We start from the raw sequence: 18,493 nt of genomic DNA, 5'->3' as shown, positions 1-18,493 counted from the left end.
TTATTCATGCCATGTCGGAAGTGGCACATCTTTTTAGGTTCTTTTTTTTTGGGGGGGGGGCGGCAAAAGAAGAGTGCCATGTGATGTCTTGAGGAATAATGTTCATGTTGTTTGGTACTGCAGCTCCCATGATTCTCTTTGGAATCTTTTAGGATAAAGTACATCCAGCCATCCAGCCATCCAACCACACTCATAGAAAAAGATATCTAGTATCCTTAAAAGTTCTTCACGGGAAAGATTCTGTGTAGTACCCTACAACTGAGGTTTTTCATTTCAGACAGGGTTTCTGAGAGGGTTGAACTCTTTTATAAAACTAACCCTTGGACCACCCAAACACTGACCCATCTATCCAGCCACCCACCCACTTATCCAACCAGCTTCATAGAGAAAAGTATCCTAATATAAGATTTACTCAGAGGAACACTTAAAAATTCTCTGCAGCAGCATACAACTGAATCATTTCTTTCCAGAGAGGGCTTCAAGCTGAACGCTTTTAGACAGCTAAGAACCCTTAGCTACCCATCCATCCATCTATCCATCCATCCAACCAACCATCCATCCATCCAACCATCCATCCATCCACCCAACCAACCATAAATCCAACCAACCATCTATCCATCCATCCACCCAACCAACCATCCATCCATCTATCCATCCATCCAACCAACCATCCATCTATCCACCCAACCAACCATCCATCCATCCACCCAACCAACCATCCATCCAACCAACCATCCATCCATCCACCCAAACAACCATCCATCCATCTATCCATCCATCCAACCAACCATCCATCCATCCATCCATCCACCCAACCAACCATCCATCCATCCATCCATCCATCCATCCATCTATCCATCCATCCAACCATCCATCCATCCATCCAACCAACCATCTATCCATCCAACCAACCAACCATCCATCCATCCAACCAACCAACCATCCATCCATCCATCCATCCATCCATCCATCCATCCAACCAACCATCCATCCATCCATCCATCCATCCATCCACACACACTCTTAAGTGGCTCTTGAATCTTGAGTCCTTAAGGGTTCTTTGGTTGTCCCTCAAATGAGGAATCCCCTCTCAGAGAGGGCTCTTTTGGGAACAACCCTAAACTATTCAAAGAATCCTTCACAAAGGGTTATTTTTTTCTAAAAATGCATGCATCCATCCATCCATCCATCTATGTATTCACCCACCTACAAGCACTCTTTAAAATTATGGTTCCAGAAAAGGATATTCACAGCAAAGCCAATAAAAAACCTTTTTTTTTTTTGTTCCCTAAAGAACCTTTCACATAATAAACCTTTATGGTGCAATGGTTCATTTATTTATTTTTTTATTTTTTTATTTTTATTTTTATTTTATCTTTTTTAGCTAATTGGTGAAGATCCATCAATCAGAAGGTTCTATGTGACACCAAAAACAAAAGGTTATTCCATGGCATCACCCTAAAAAATTTTCTTGCATCTTTCTTTTTAGAAATGTACATTCTTCGAGAAAAGGTTCGAGTTTGTTAGCGTTGGAACTCTCCCTGATTGGGAAACACTGTGTATGGTGGTGCACGGATCTTTTGAGAGTTCACTCAGAGACACAAATTAAAGAACGCTTAGGAGTTTTAGAACCTTAGAGCAGGTTGCAAAAAGCTTGGAAATAATCCTTGAGAATTTTTTTTTCTCAAGGGCTTTATCAGAGATTAAATGTTCAGTCATATTCATGATCATCTGCTTCTCCCTTTTGTAGATTCTTTATATAGATAGATATAGTGTCCAGTGGGCAGGTCCTGTTTCAGGTCAGACTGTTTCAAGGTGGGATCATGCTCTGGACAGAGATGTGTGATCACTTCAGCAAAGCCATGACATCCTCTGTGTCCTTGGAATATGGTATAAAGGCCACCATGAAAAAGTATATATTTTTTATTTATCTGTAACTGGATATGAGGAGCAGAGGATGTTTTTGCCTTAGTGCTTTAGGTGTCTTGACTTTGTCTGTCTTTATTTGCGTAATTTTACCATTTCCATTGCTGTGGTAACGACAATGCACGAAAATAGTTTCCTGAACACAGCATATCCCAAAACCACTTTCCTGAACACAGCGTGTCCCAAAACCACTTTCCTGAACACAGCGTGTCCCAAAACCACTTTCCTGAACATAGCGTATCCCAAAACCACTTTCCTGAACACAGCGTATCCCAAAACCACTTTCCTGAACACAGCGTATCCCAAAACCACTTTCCTGAACACAGCGTATCCCAAAACCACTTTCCTGAACACAGCGTATCCCAAAACCACTTTCCTGAACACAGCATATCCCAAAACCACTTTCCTGAACACAGCGTATCCCAAAACCACTTTCCTGAACACAGCGTATCCCAAAACCACTTTCCTGAACACAGCGTGTCCCAAAACCACTTTCCTGAACACAGCGTATCCCAAAACCACTTTCCTGAACACAGCGTATCCCAAAACCACTTTCCTGAACACAACGTGTCCCAAAACCACTTTCCTGAACACAGCGTATCCCAAAACCACTTTCCTGAACACAGCGTATCCCAAAACCACTTTCCTGAACACAACATGTCCCAAAACCACTTTCCTGAACACAGCGTATCCCAAAACCACTTTCCTGAACACAACGTATCCCAAAACCACTTTCCTGAACACAGCGTATCCCAAAACCACTTTCCTGAATAGAACATATCCCAAAAGATAATACGACAAGAATTTCGATTTTAGAATTCAGGGGAAAATGATTCTTTAGGACATCAAATGAAACAAAGGTTTAAGTAAACACTTTATTTAAGTTTCTGTTTTGTAAAATGACTTTACAGACACCCTGTTTCCTTTGAGGAACATTTGTATTAATTGTTCTCTAAATCGAAAGCATTTATTCAAAAATAACCTCGCTCCCAGCGTTCCCGGGATAAGCCACAGCGGGACCGTCACCGAGGTAAAAGGGCTTACTGAACACAAATAATATTTGAAAATAATTATAATTAATCATGGACAATAATATAATGAAATTGTCATGATTGTTTTTTATAGTTCAGAAATACAGCAGTTTTTACTCTTTAAGAGCTGGTAGATATAATTTGATAAAAATGCTGAATTCAGAAAATGTTTATTTTTAAAAATTAATTATTTACTTTTTAAATTAATTAGTTACATTTTTTTTTTTTTTTACCCATGTGGCCTGTGAATGATCCAAGCTGGCAACACTTATATTGACAATATTACAATTTATTCAGGCTCACACACACACACACACACACACACACACACACACACACACACACACACACACACACACTCCTAGGGGCAATTTAGAGTGGTCCGTGCATGTTACTACTAGCATGTTTTTGGGAGGTAGGAGGAAACTGGAGAATGCAGAGGAAACCTACGCAGACATGAGGAGACCATCCAGAGAACCTCACACACAAACCCAAGCTCAGGATCGAACTTCATGTAGCTCACTAATGGAAGCTTATAACTACCTTATAGCGTTGTGTGAAAGAATGGACGTCTTTCCACGAGTGTGTGTGTGTGTTTGATAGTTTTATCCCTACGATATATCCGACTTCTTGCTATAAGGCTGTATCACGGATTCACAAACTTTTTTTTTTTTAGTCCTCCCATTAAATTAAATATCCTGCCCAGCCGTCACTATAGGTACGTTCTCAGCCGATTTGCTTCAAAATGGCGTGAATCTAAATTCGGTTCCGATATCTCCAACATGGCAACGTGTTCAAATGCACACGATATCCAATAATACCACGTGATACATAGATTGCTTTATTTACATATCTGTGTGTTTGTTTGTTTGTTTGTTGGTGGGGAAGGACGGTCGTTTAGAGTGTTCAGTTGACCATGTCTGATCTGAAGTCAGCAGATAAGTCAGCAATTATTCAGCTCCAGTGCACGGAAAAATCTTTTCGGCGATACGCGAGACGACGGTTAAAACAGAAACGCTCGAGTGTATCCTACGGTGTTATGTGCTGAAGTGAAGCCACTCGATGTGGCGTAAAGTGTTGAGACGCAGTCATTTAGTTAAAGGTCACTCGCGCTTGACAACATGACAACAGTAAGCAGGAGGGCAACTCGTTTGCATTTCAGCCCCAGTGGGCGTGTGCTTGCGTGTCTAAAAAGACGCTTTGACTTTTTCCTTGTTTGTTTTTGTTTTTTTGTTTAAAGTCCAGAATGCTAAAGAACGAAATGGCTTTAGTCAGAAGAGGTATTGTATGGTTAGATAAAGGCGTTGTGCTTTTCTGTTTTCATCCCTACAGCCATACATCATTGTTAAATAAGCCTATCAGCGTGTGTATGGAGGATGTGTTTGGGTGAAAGAGAGCGGATCTGTAGAAGCCAGAGCGTTGCTGCTGTCTGCTCCAGCTCCATGGCAGGAATACTAATGACAGGGGCTTTGTGTGGCGGAGTCTCTGACCTGGAGCACCATAAAAGACGGGCATGTCTGAGAGACAGCTTTTAGGCGGCGCATAACAAGAGCTATACAAGTTATTTACTCGGAATATCTCAGAAGGATAGGCCGCTCGGATAGCAGCAGTGTTTGGTGAAGAATCGGGTCAGACTTGGGAGAAAACTTGATTGAACTCCATCGCTCTTTTCCTCCAGCTTTCCAACACACACACACACATACACAGACACACACACACACATGCTGTAGGATGAGACTTTGGAGCCAGACACACCCAGACACACCGAGCAGAGTAAATCAGAAATACAAAGGCTGCGTCTGTGCCGGTGTTGAGTCATTCATCAGTCACCGAGTTTCAGTTCACACCTCCGGGCTCTGAGGTCCTGTGAAGTTTCACGAGTGTGAATATCACGTGGGGAATTTCACAACGTTTGCTAGAACCAACAGAGAACCTCGTGGTTCTAGAAATCAGAAGCCCTGATAAATGACAAAGATATTCGTCCGAATACAGTTATGCATGCACGGATCTGATACCTGAAATTCTGGACCTCTTGGAGAACAGGCCTGCTCACTGAGAGCACGTTATAATCGGATCAGCAGCGAGCGTCGTTTGATACTCGGAGCTGTGATATCGGTGGCGTATTAATCGTGGAAAATAATCCTTGGATCGCTACACGACTAATTAGGAATGAATTAAGACGATAAAATAGCGATCATAAAATGTTTTGCAAAATATCACAAGTGTTTACAGCAGTTATTCACTAGCTCAATGTATTTCTCTTTCACACAAAACAAGCCCCCCCGACACACACACACACACATTCTGTATTATAATATTAAGGACATATTCTTTTATATTATCATAAATATCTAAATGATAACAAATCATGATAAATGGAGCGTAATCTATAAATGGCTTTCTAAATAAATGAAAGAACAGATAGATAGACAGAGACAGACAGACAGATAGACAGAGAGAAAGACAGATAGACAGACAGAAAGACAGACAGACAGGTAGAAAGACAGACAGACAGACAGATAGATAGACAGACAGACAGACAGATAGATAGATAGATAGATAGATAGATAGAAAGACAGGTAGACAGACAGACAGATAGAAAGACAGGTAGACAGACAGACAGACAGAAAGACAGACAGACAGACAGACAGACAGACAGATAGATAGATAGATAGATAGATAGATAGATAGACAGGTAGACAGACAGACAGACAGATAGAAAGACAGATAGACAGACAGACAGACAGAAAGACTGATAGACAGACAGACAGATAGACAGACAGACAGACAGACAGACAGACAGACAGACAGATAGATAGATAGATAGATAGATAGATAGATAGATAGATAGATAGAAAGAAAGACAGGTAGACAGACAGACAGATAGAAAGACAGATAGACAGACAGACAGACAGACAGATAGATAGATAGATAGATAGATAGATAGAAAGAAAGACAGGTAGACAGACAGACAGATAGAAAGACAGATAGACAGACAGACAGACAGACAGATAGATAGATAGATAGATAGATAGAAAGAAAGACAGGTAGACAGACAGACAGATAGAAAGACAGATAGACAGACAGACAGACAGACAGACAGATAGATAGATAGGCAGACAGACAGACAGACAGACAGATAGATAGATAGATAGATAGATAGATAGATAGAAAGAAAGACAGGTAGACAGACAGACAGATAGAAAGACAGATAGACAGACAGACAGACAGACAGACAGATAGATAGATAGGCAGACAGACAGACAGATAGACAGACAGATAGATAGATAGATAGATAGATAGATAGATAGATTGATAGATAGGCAGACAGACAGACAGATAGATAGATAGATAGATAGATAGATAGATAGACAGATAGAGCACACTGGTGGTGGTTGAGGAGATCCCCCCCCCCCCCCCCCCCCCCCCGACACACACACACAATGTAAAGCGCTTTGAGTGCCTAGAAAAGCTCTATATAACTGTAAGGAATTATTATAGATATATACTCACTTAAAACATTTGTGAGTTCACACACCAAATTCAAACCGACGTCAAACTATATTCATGAATCCTGCGGCCGACTATGTTTAATTAATAACCAGAAAATAACCATTTGATTAATTTCACCGTCTTAAGGCACACCAAAATGTAGCCTACACAAACACCTTTCTGAAAGTACGAAAGGCAGATGAAATCATTCGAACTCCCAGATATCAGGATTTCAGGTTACATTACAACACAGTTGGAGGAAGAAAAAAAATACTAATAAAAGATTAAGCATTTCAGGAAACTCTGGCTTTCTGAAAAACCTTAAGAGAACTCATGAAGCGTCATTCCTGCTTGTTCGGCAGCGCAAATACACTGGCAGTGTTTACTCGTACTAACACGAGCACGGCTGCTGTTCCTCTAAACCTGTTAAGGAAAACATGCGCAGTAAAATAAGCAGCGTTCAATGAACTCTGCTCATTTGAGTCCCATTTAGCTGCCTGATCAAACAGACTGGCAATTTTACTGTGCAGCATGGCTTCATAGTACAACTACACACACACACACACACACACACACACACACACCGAGCTAATGGGTGGAAACTGTGATTGCTGAGGAATTAATCATTTTCAGGATACAGCTTTGTGGAAGAGCAACATTGCCATCTAGCAGCGGCAAAAAAGAGCCACAGATGTGCAAGCAGCTGTAGCAGAGCTTCAGATCATTCAACACACGAGCTGTAGGGAAAGCTGCAGGCTAGACACATTTAATTAGGATAATATAGCCTACTATTAAGGTTTGACATGTCTGCACTAGCATGTTGCGTGTGTTAAATGTCTGTAAGGTCGTTTATTCTATTATTTTAGAATATAGTTCTTCTATTTTATTGTCCTTGTATGTATGTATATACTGTACACTGTCATTGGTATGATAGTTCTCATGCTATAAAAACGTCCTCATATTCCTGCTCAGTGTATACTGCTTCACAAACTAGGCACTGACTAAATGCTGCCGCCATTGCGTTTACATAAATCGCATTTAAGTCAATTTATGCCCAATAAACATAGAGCCGAATCATGAGTATTGTCTGCTAGGATAAGAGTAACGTATTAGTAACCGATCGAGTAAAATAAAAATGAAATAGTGCGTGACAATCACACAGCCTCGCCCAGACGAGTTCATTAGCGAAATCCCTGTGACTGTTTGAAATAAAAGGAGCAAGAACGTCTGTTCAAAACTCGTCCAGATGTTGTTCAGACTGTTACATCACATCCATTAGAAAACATCTGCACATGCTCTCGTAAAAACTCAGCATCCTTGAAATTGTTCCATTTATTATAGCGGAGAGAGGTATCTGAGCTAAACAATATAGACAATTTTTCACAGCCTTCTTTGGTCATATTTAACAAGGGTGCCAATATTATTGGCGGCCACCGTATGTACGCCTTGCCATGAAACCAACTGCCCGCCGGGGACAAATAAATAAAGTGACCAGTTGAAGCCGAGTTTGTAGGGTCGGGTGTGTTTCCAGTTTGCTTATAGATGTACTGTAATCTGTGTTTCCTGATGAGGGTAAAGTTTTATGAAGCTGCAATTTTCAAGCAATTTATTATTCATCATAGAAAGAAAAATTGTTTTGGATTTATTTTAAATATGTTTATCTGGTCCAAATTACTAACACGACAAAGTCAAACTACTAGCATGATACAAATGACCCTGAAGATCTGAGCAAAAGAAGAACGTCTCAGGATTATAGGCTCATTGCACAATGGCAAGTTATCCATCCATCCATCCATCCATCTATCTATCCATTTATCTATCCATCCATCCATCCATCTATTCATCCATCTATCTATCTATCCATTTATCCATCCATCCATCCATCCATCCATCCATCTATTCATCCATCTATCTATCTATCCATTTATCCATCCATCCATCCATTCATCTATCCATTTATCTATCCATCCATCCATCCATCTATTCATCCATCTATCTATCTATCCATTTATCCATCCATCCATCCATCCATCCATCTATCTATCCATTTATCTATCCATCCATCCATCCATCTATTCATCCATCTATCTATCTATCCATTTATCCATCCATCCATCCATCCATCCATCTATCCATTTATCTATCCATCCATCCATCCATCTATCCATCCATCTATCTATCCTTTTATCTATCCATCCATCCATCCATCTATCTATCCATTTATCTATCCATCCATCCATCCATCTATCTATCCATTTATCTATCCATTTATCTATCCATCCATCCATCTATCTATCTATCCATTTATCTATCCATCCATCCATCCAGCTATCTATCCATCCAACCATCCATCCATCTATCTATCAATTTCTCTATCCATCCATCCATTTATCTATCTGTCCATCCATCCAACCATCCATCCATCTATCTATCCATTTCTCTATCCATCCATCCATTTATCTATCCATCCATCCATCTATCTATCCATCCAACCATCCATCCATCTATCTATCCATCCATCCATTTATCTATCTATCCATCCATCCATCTATCTATCCATCCATCCATCTATCTATCAATCTATCCATTTATCTATCCATCCATCTATCTATCCATCCATCCATCTATCAGTCTATCCATTTATCTATCCATCCATCCATGCATCTATCTATCCATCCATCCATCTATCTATCCATCCAGCTATCCATCCATCCAGCTATCTATCCATCCATCCATCTATCTATCAATCCACCCATCTATCTATCCATCCATCCATCTATCCATCTGAGCTGGAGTATATTTATCTGTTCCATATATCTATCTATCTATCCATCCATCTATCCAGTTATCTATCCATCCATCCATCTATCAATCCATCCATCTATCTATCCATCCATCCATCTATCTATCTATCCATCTGAGCTGGAGTCTATTTATCTGTTCCATCTATCTATCTATCTATCCATCCATCTAGCTATCTATCCATCCATCCATCTATCAATCCATCCATCTATCCATCTGAGCTGGAGTCTGTTTATCTGTTCCTTCTATCTATCTACCTGTCTATCTATCTCCCACTCACACCCATGCCATCAAACTTTTACACACAGACTTTCACACACATTGCTATAGTGTCATAGTAATAATAATACATATATATGCATTATTATTACTATAACATAATGCATTATATATATATATATATATATATATATATATATATATATATATATATATATATATATATATATAATTAAATATCAAATAAAGAAAATAAATATAATATAATATAAATAACATTTCCAAAATGTATGAATTAAATAATAATAAAAACCTACTATTATTTATCAGAATGCCCAACCGTGATAGGAAGCAGCCAAAGGTTCCTACAGTGTCAATATTTTAATACAGTCCTATGATCATGTGGCTATTTGGTCCCCATAAATACTGGATTACATGTCTAGATGTCTACGCACACATGGCCTGATCGATGCACCGCGCCTACACTAATGGCAGCCTGCTCTGGTTGCACAGGTACCACGTTTGCATAGAATGTGATGCTAAACAGCATGAAATGAACTAAAACAGATGCTAATGTGGCAGAGTTAAAATTCTAACACTAACCCTCGGTCCTGCTGTGTAGGTGGATTGTGTGTAAATGAAGTGGGGAGTGTGTTACTGTGTGTTAATTCACATGTGTGCACACACACACACACACAGAGAGAGAGAGACAGAGAGAGAGAGACAGGTGAAAGTAATGAGTCAGTGACACAGAACATTGAAAGTGCTTGAAAATATCCAGCAGGATTCGCTCCGAACTAAGCACTTATATAAATATATAACGGTTATGTAATGATTGGATCATGTGCTGGAGTACAACACACCTACACACAATTATATTCCTGTTTAATTCCAGCTGGATGTAAATGAAAACACTAAAAATTTCAATGTAAAAACCTGGTGTTATTTTAACGCTGTGGGTTTTGCAGTCCGTTAATGACTACTTGTATCAATTCAATCAAAAAAGCCAACTGCATTTCCTTTTCCTCTTCAGGTTATTTCCATAATAACAGTCTCATTAAAAAAGAAAACATTTTCCAAAAAAAAAAAAAAAAAGGACACCCGCTCGCGATCCACCATAAAGAGAGAGAACGTTACAGATCCCGACACGTGCAGCCCCTCGCGGCTGCTCACGCACACGGCTGGAGATGAAACGGGGAAGAAAAAAAATTCACCATCAAACACCTACACAAACGCAAAAGACAGAGCGATGACCTTTGATCACGCGGCCGTTTGATGTCTTCACACCGAATTAGCATCAGGAGCAGCGATCCGAGCGGCTAAAACCGTTTCTGTCAGACAAACATCACAGCTCGGAATTCGCTTTAACCCAGGAGGTCCAAACTACCAAAATAAATAAATAAATAAATAAATAAATAAATAAATAAAACAGGGTGGCTTGCTCATAGGACTCAGAGTTTACTCCAAACATTAGGCCTATATATTGTATGAAGATTACACTGAAAGAATTTCACCGCTGTCTCCTCGTCCTCCGCTTTTCCCGCTGGCCGTTTCTCAATAATTATGCGACCTTGCATCCTTGTGTGCTCGTTCGACGTCATCGGTTCAGTTCCGATACTCAAGAACGCAAGTACCAGGGACGCATGAAATTACCCGGATGTGTTCTTGATATCGACGATGCATCAGATGCAGACTCGAGCGCGCCGAACCCGCTTGAAGTCCCAGAAGTCATTGCGGCAAAACGACGAGCTATGACGGAAGCTTGACCCGGAACAATCTAAATATGCATCTAAAAAGAATTATTTAGATATATGATTTAGTTGAGATATACATGAGGGTGTTGAAAAGTCGAATTTATCCCTCAGAAGCATTTGAAGTAAACTACTAGCTTCCATCCTGAGGTAAACTCGTTAGCTTACTTTTTAAGTTCAATTCAATTCAATTTTATTTGTGTAGCGCTTTTAACTATGGACATTGTCTCAAAGCAGCTTTACAGACACATATAAACACAGGATAGAGATTTTAAGTGTGTGAATTTATCTCTATTGAGCGAGACGGTGGTGACGGTTTCGAGGGAAAAACTCCCTGAGATGATACGAGGAAGAAACCTTGAGAGGAACCGGACTCAGAAGGGAACCCGTCCTCATCTGGGTAACAACGGATAGTGTGAAAGTAAAAGAAAGTTCATTCTGGTTTTATATGAAGTCTGTTTGTTGAACTAGTCCACTGTTCACTAAAGGACACCCGAGTGCAAAACTGCATGTGGTAATCGCAGTCCCAAGACCATCGCAGCAACCGTCGTCCCAGCAACCACAGCGAGAACGTCCATGTGGAATTGAGGTCCAAAAAAAGTTAACATAAGGTCGTAGTCACAAATAGAGAGCTTTTTAGATTAAAGCATGCTTGATTAACTTTTGTTTAATCAGCAATTTCGCAGTGCATCTATTATCTAGCTGAAACATATGACTTGGTGAGCACTGAAGAGACGATGGTCCCGTCCCACTACTAGAAATGTACTGGGACGGTCCACTGCGCAACAGGAAGCTCACAGCGGATCTCAATTCTCGTAAAGATGCGTCATGTGTCCTCCTGTCCTTCCGAGTTGGTTCTTTCGAGGTAGCCTGGCGAGACCGGTCTTCGCCAGAACACAAGTCCGTTCTTAGAACTGAGAAATCGTATCTTAAGCTTTTCATAAAAATGCAGGCCATAATGAAATCAAAAAAGGAAGTGACCAAAGACTAGCAAAAATGATCTCTGAGGTAAGACTATAGGCTAATTACAGTAAGTCACATGATGTTGAAGGAAAATCATCAACAATGAACTGGAGCTACTCTAACCAGCTCTAAGACCCTTCTCATGAATGTTAAATAAACTTGTCTTTTCAGGAAAAACGCCAACAATAATGTGTTTTTCTTTGCTAAATAACCAGCATTTCTCGTTATCTGTTTATTATTCCACTGAAATGAATACGTGCATTAATGTAAAGCTGAGATTTGCCTCGCGGTCCGAACTTCTGTCAGAGCCTCTGTTAAAGAACATGAAATCGACACCTTCTGACCAATCAGAATCGAGCATTCAACAGCGCTACGGTGTAACGATGTTATCATCATAGACATCGACGTGTCCGCTGGCATGTTAAACGTATAACACTATATTTACAAAATAAACTCCTTGCTGTAAATGTAACGGATCTGGCGAGACGTGTTCGAGTGTCCAAATTCCGCTTCTTTGTTTTGAACTGGTTTACGTGTAAACGCGAGCGCGGTCGAAAGCCGGTCACGGATTTCTCTCAAACGAGTTAAAAACTCCGACATGCAGAGTAGGACCTTTGTAGGTCAAACGGTGCGAAGCCCATCTGAAAGTCGCCGACTGATCTCTGCGAAAAGGGGAGAGGGTGTTTAATTATTAAGGTGACCGCCTCATTTTTAATGCCACTCGCAGGCCCAAAAATACACCCGTCAGTGCAGCTCAGCCTCCGTCATCCCTCATTCCAGCACCATCACTCAGCATTACAATCAGTTTGTGCATTAACGATGGAAATGAAACTCCAGAAGTTCCAGGATGTGCCCTCTCGTCCACAACTCTCACCAATTAATCTGGCCTCGTTAGGATTTAAAGACACAGATGTACATGTCAGGGGTTTGGAAATATGTTGTAGTGTAAATGCATTACTGGCACAGAGTACTTATGATTAAACCGAACATTTTATAGCACAGTGCTGTCGAATTCTCAATTTGGTGTTAATTTTATAGAACAGCAGCTCGGGGTAGACGTTCAGGCTAAATTTCAGGTTATATTAATGTGCTCGTTCTAATACGTTATCGTTGCTATGGTAACAATATTTGGACTTAACACCGTGATATAAGACAGAGAGAGAGAGAGAGAGAGAGAGAGACTGAGAGAGACTGAGAGAGAGACTGAGAGAGACAGAGAGAGAGACAGAGAGAGAGAGAGACAAGAGACAGAGAGAGAGACAGAGACACAGAGAGAGAGAGAGCGAGAGACTGAGAGAGAGACAGAGAGAGAGAGACACAGAGACACAGAGAGAGAGAGAGAGAAACAGAGAGAGACACAGAGACAGACACTGAGAGAGAGAGAGATGAGAGAGAGAGCGAGAGAGAGAGACAGAGAGAGAGAGACAAGAGACAGAGAGAGAGACAGAGACACAGAGAGAGAGAGACACAGAGACACACAGAGAGAGAGAGAAACAGAGAGAGACACAGAGACAGACACTGAGAGAGAGAGAGATGAGAGACAGAGAGAGACACAGAAAGAGAGAGAGAGAGACAGAGAGAGACACAGAGACAGAGAGAGACACAGACAGAGAGAGAGACGAGAGACAGAGAGAGAGACAGAGACAGAGACAGACACAGAGAGAGAGAGAGAGACGAGAGACAGAGAGACGAGAGAGAGACACACACAGAGAAAGAGAGAGACAGAGAGACAGACACTGAGAGAGAGAGAGACGAGAGAGAGAGAGACACAGAAAGAGAGAGAGAGACAGAGAGAGACACAGAGACAGAGAGAGACACAGACAGAGAGAGAGACGAGAGACAGAGAGAGAGAGAGACTGAGAGAGAGACAGAGAGAGAGACAGAGACAGACACAGAGAGAGAGAGAGAGAGAGACGAGAGAGAGACACACACAGAGAAAGAGAGAGACAGAGAGAGAGAGAGAGACAGAGAGAGAGACAGAGAGAGACAGAGAGAGAGAGACACACAGAGAGAGACAGAGAGAAACACACACAGAGACACACAAAGACACACTGCCTAATAACTTCCCATAACTTCGGAAAAGATAATGAATGAAAAACACGGACAAATAAGTATTCAAATTTATATTCATTTATTCACCTCATAGTCTGCAATTTTCACATCAAGGTCACTGAGGTTAACCAGGTAGTGCTTTTATCATTAAAAAGCCTCAGCGGGTCAAAACAAATCAGCAGGAATGATTAGGGAAATTCAGCGACTGCTGGGCCTGTCGTTTACTATGCTGATTTTGTGTTCCTCTTCTTCTGTTAATGAAAACCAATTTCTCTTTTTTTTAAAAATATATACACACACACACACACACACACACACACACACACACACACACACACACACACCCCTTTCGTGTACATTTTAAAAAATGACGCCTACCCTGCATTAATCAACTAGTACATACCCTTTTGTTCTGTTTCCTTGGTTTCTCTCATCTCATCGCCTACAGCTACAAAACCTGTCCCTCCTTTTACATTTACATTTCAATCCTCCCTTCATTCATTCCACTGACATTTATATTTACACTCACTCCTTTCCCAAGTGTTTTAATGTGAACTGAATTACAAGAACACACAGCTGATCAGGGGTACAGTTCATGCTGAAACATGGCTCACAAAAAACAAAAAAAAAATGGAAAAAAGATGGGTTAGGAGCTGAAGGGGCGGGGCTAACAGCTGGAACTTACTATTGATTTCTATTTACAATCCCTGCAACTTTTGTGTGACATCGGGTTGACCCTGAACACATCCAGAACACATCCGATACACACACACACACACACACACAAACTGACATTTGCTGATGAGAGACTGCAAATGTCACGGCACCGGAGCACAGATGGGTGAAGACCCTGAGGAACGACACTGAGAGAGCGATAAAGCTCGAGGATTATGAAGATGATACATCAGGATTGTGTCCATGCTAACGGTACAGATGACCTCATCGGCCATGTGGGAATGAGATCACTTCCTCCGGGCAGCTTCGCTTAAAGGCCACGGCTCCGGGCTGTGATCAGTATTATCATTCCTTATGATAATTAGGAATAATTATTATTATGGCTGATTATTCGCCTCCAGACACGGTTACGCCATGCTCCAGACCGTGAGTACAGTGGGCGTGGCCTGGACACTAGTGTTCAATAAGAGAGATGCTGAGACAAGCGTAAGAACTAAACAAATGTGTCGCTGTGTTACGGCACAAGTACAACACGAAACCATATGTTTGCTTAGACAAACACACAACTCCCATACACACAACTCGCACACACCCACACAACTCAAACACACAACTGTTGCAAAACTTGAACACATAAATCCTAAAAAGTCCCACACTGAACACCTAACGCTGATAAAATCCAACATACTCAACTCAAATACACAACTCCCATACAGTCCAACACACAACTCAAACACACAACTCCCATACACTTTAATACACAACTCAAACACACAACTCCTATACTGTCCAACACACAACTCAAACACACAACCCAAACACACAACTCCTATACTGTCCAATACACAACTCAAACACACAACTCAAACACACAACTCCTATACTGTCCAACACACAACTCAAACACAACTCCTATACTGTCCAACACACAACTCAAACACACAACTCAAACACACAACTCCTATACTGTCCAACACACAACTCAAACACACAACTCAAACACACAACTCCTATACTGTCCAATACACAACTCAAACACACAACTCCTATACTGTCCAACACACAACTCAAACACACAACTCAAACACACAACTCAAACACACAACTCCTATACTGTCCAACACACAACTCAAACACACAACTCAAACACACAACTCCTATACTGTCCAACACACAACTCAAACACACAACTCAAACACACAACTCCTATACTGTCCAATACACAACTCAAACACACAACTCCTATACTGTCCAACACACAACTCAAACACACAACTCAAACACACAACTCCTATACTGTCCAACACACAACTCAAACACAACTCCTATACTGTCCAACACACAACTCAAACACACAACTCAAACACACAACTCCTATACTGTCCAATACACAACTCAAACACACAACTCCTATACTGTCCAACACACAACTCAAACACACAACTCCTATACTGTCCAACACACAACTCAAACACACAACTCCTATACTGTCCAACACACAACTCAAACACACAACTCCTATACTGTCCAATACACAACTCAAACACACAACTCCTATACTGTTCAATACACAACTCAAACACACAACTCAAACACACAACTCCTATACTGTCCAACACACAACTCAAACACACAACTCCTATACTGTCCAACACACAACTCCAACACACAATTCAAACACACAACTCCCATAAAGACGACTCAAACACACTTGATTCGGGGTTTAAGTGTCAAGACCCGAGTCTTTTTACTTGCAAAACAACGACATGATTGACGCATCAACATCACGGTTTATTCGTGTCTTAAAAAGAATGCCTGATTCCCCGGCTGTGTTCTGGAGACTCATGTTAGTAGCGGATGAGGTGATGTGGGTGTATGATATACAGTTGTGGTACATTTGAGCATTACAGCATGTTTATTAAGAAGCATACTGTTCATCTGATGTCATATTATTCTACAGATTTCCTCCAAATGAGTTCATTGTCATACGGGGACCAGGTGTTTGAGAACAAGCCTACTTTGTGTGTGTGTGTGTGTGTGTGTATGTGTGTGTCACCAACAGCTGTTTGGATGTATTCACATTTCTTGGCTGTTCTGGCACTGGAGACTCATCCATATGGGCTGGAGCATTAGGACATTATCAAGCCTTATTACCCCTGCAGTAACGGCTTATTTACTATCAGACAGGCTCATCTGCACGCTGCTCTTCTGGACTATAAATAACTGAATGTTGTTTACTCTGTAATGTTGTTCGATGATCAAGGGACAGCATTGAATCGGTGAAAGAATCGATCTATTGGCTGTGGAATAAATACATGATTTTAAAAAAATGATTACAGTATGTACATGTCACTGACGTGATCAGATGAATTACTCGATTATTAGCAATATGGAAACATTTTCTTGTGGAGGTGTATATATATTATATATAGTGCCCTCCACTAATATTGGCACCCTTGTTAAATATGAGGAAAGAACTGTTATGAACGACTAAGGGAATTTGGCCTATGTGTTACCTCATATTTATACCCCTGTGAAACAGGAAGTCATGTTTGAACAATTTCCTGCTCCTAGTCACCCAGGTGTACTAAAATGATGTAAAATATCAATGGGAATATACTTATATATAGATAGATAGATAGATAGATAGATAGATAGATAAAGATATATAGATACACACACACATACCTTTTTTTTAAAAACACAGAATTCCTTGTCCTTTTTGTAGTCCAGTTATTATAGCTTGTTGTCACAGCGTTCAAAGGTTTTAACAAAATTTGCGTTCCTGTTGTGTGAGGGAAAATATACGATTTTTTAGGTATGTATGTATGTGTGTGTGTGTGTGTGTGTGTGTGCGCAGGTTGAGTGCAGGAATATGTGGGAGTTGTGTGTTCGAGTTGTGTGTGAGTTGTAATTACATGAATAACAAATGCTTGATTATTAACCTAGATGAACTATTCAGTACATGATTACACGAGTGTGAAAGTTAAAGATGAAATACAATGAGTCTGTATTTTTGTTGTTGTTGTTGTTGTTGTTGAGTCTAGCGAAGGGTTATCATAAACATGACACGAGTCTGACTCGTCTGACTCCAGTCCAAGTCATGTGCCTCGAATCCACACCTTTACTACCCAGCGATCAAACAGCGTAACTCCACACAACGTTAGTCAGAGACCCAGAGGTCAAAGGCAAGGACAAAGCTTCACAGAGTTCGCCACAGAGATAATGCTGAATACAGAATGCTTTCGTCCTTCATCAGCACGCATTTTCCTGACACACACTACTGACTGAACATATGTCCACTCTAAACATGACTGAAAGTCAGTGTGACCCGCAGCCATGTCGTGTTAAACGGTCAGACACAGCGCACTGACTCCACCTGCTGGACCCTGATGGTACAGCAACACCGCTTTTATCCCAAGCGACTTACAAATGAGAAAATACAAGCACAGTTAAATCCAAACGTTTCCCTGAGCTATATATTTGTTTCTGATCTCAAAGAATAATAAAGTGTAAAGTTAATTTCTATTTTTATGTATAGATTAACACCGATAATTGTGGGTCATCTTAATGATGCAATTT

This window comes from Ictalurus furcatus, chromosome 21, assembly GCF_023375685.1.
Source record: "Ictalurus furcatus strain D&B chromosome 21, Billie_1.0, whole genome shotgun sequence".
NCBI lineage: Eukaryota > Metazoa > Chordata > Actinopteri > Siluriformes > Ictaluridae > Ictalurus > Ictalurus furcatus.
Note: the sequence above shows the minus strand (reverse complement) of the source record.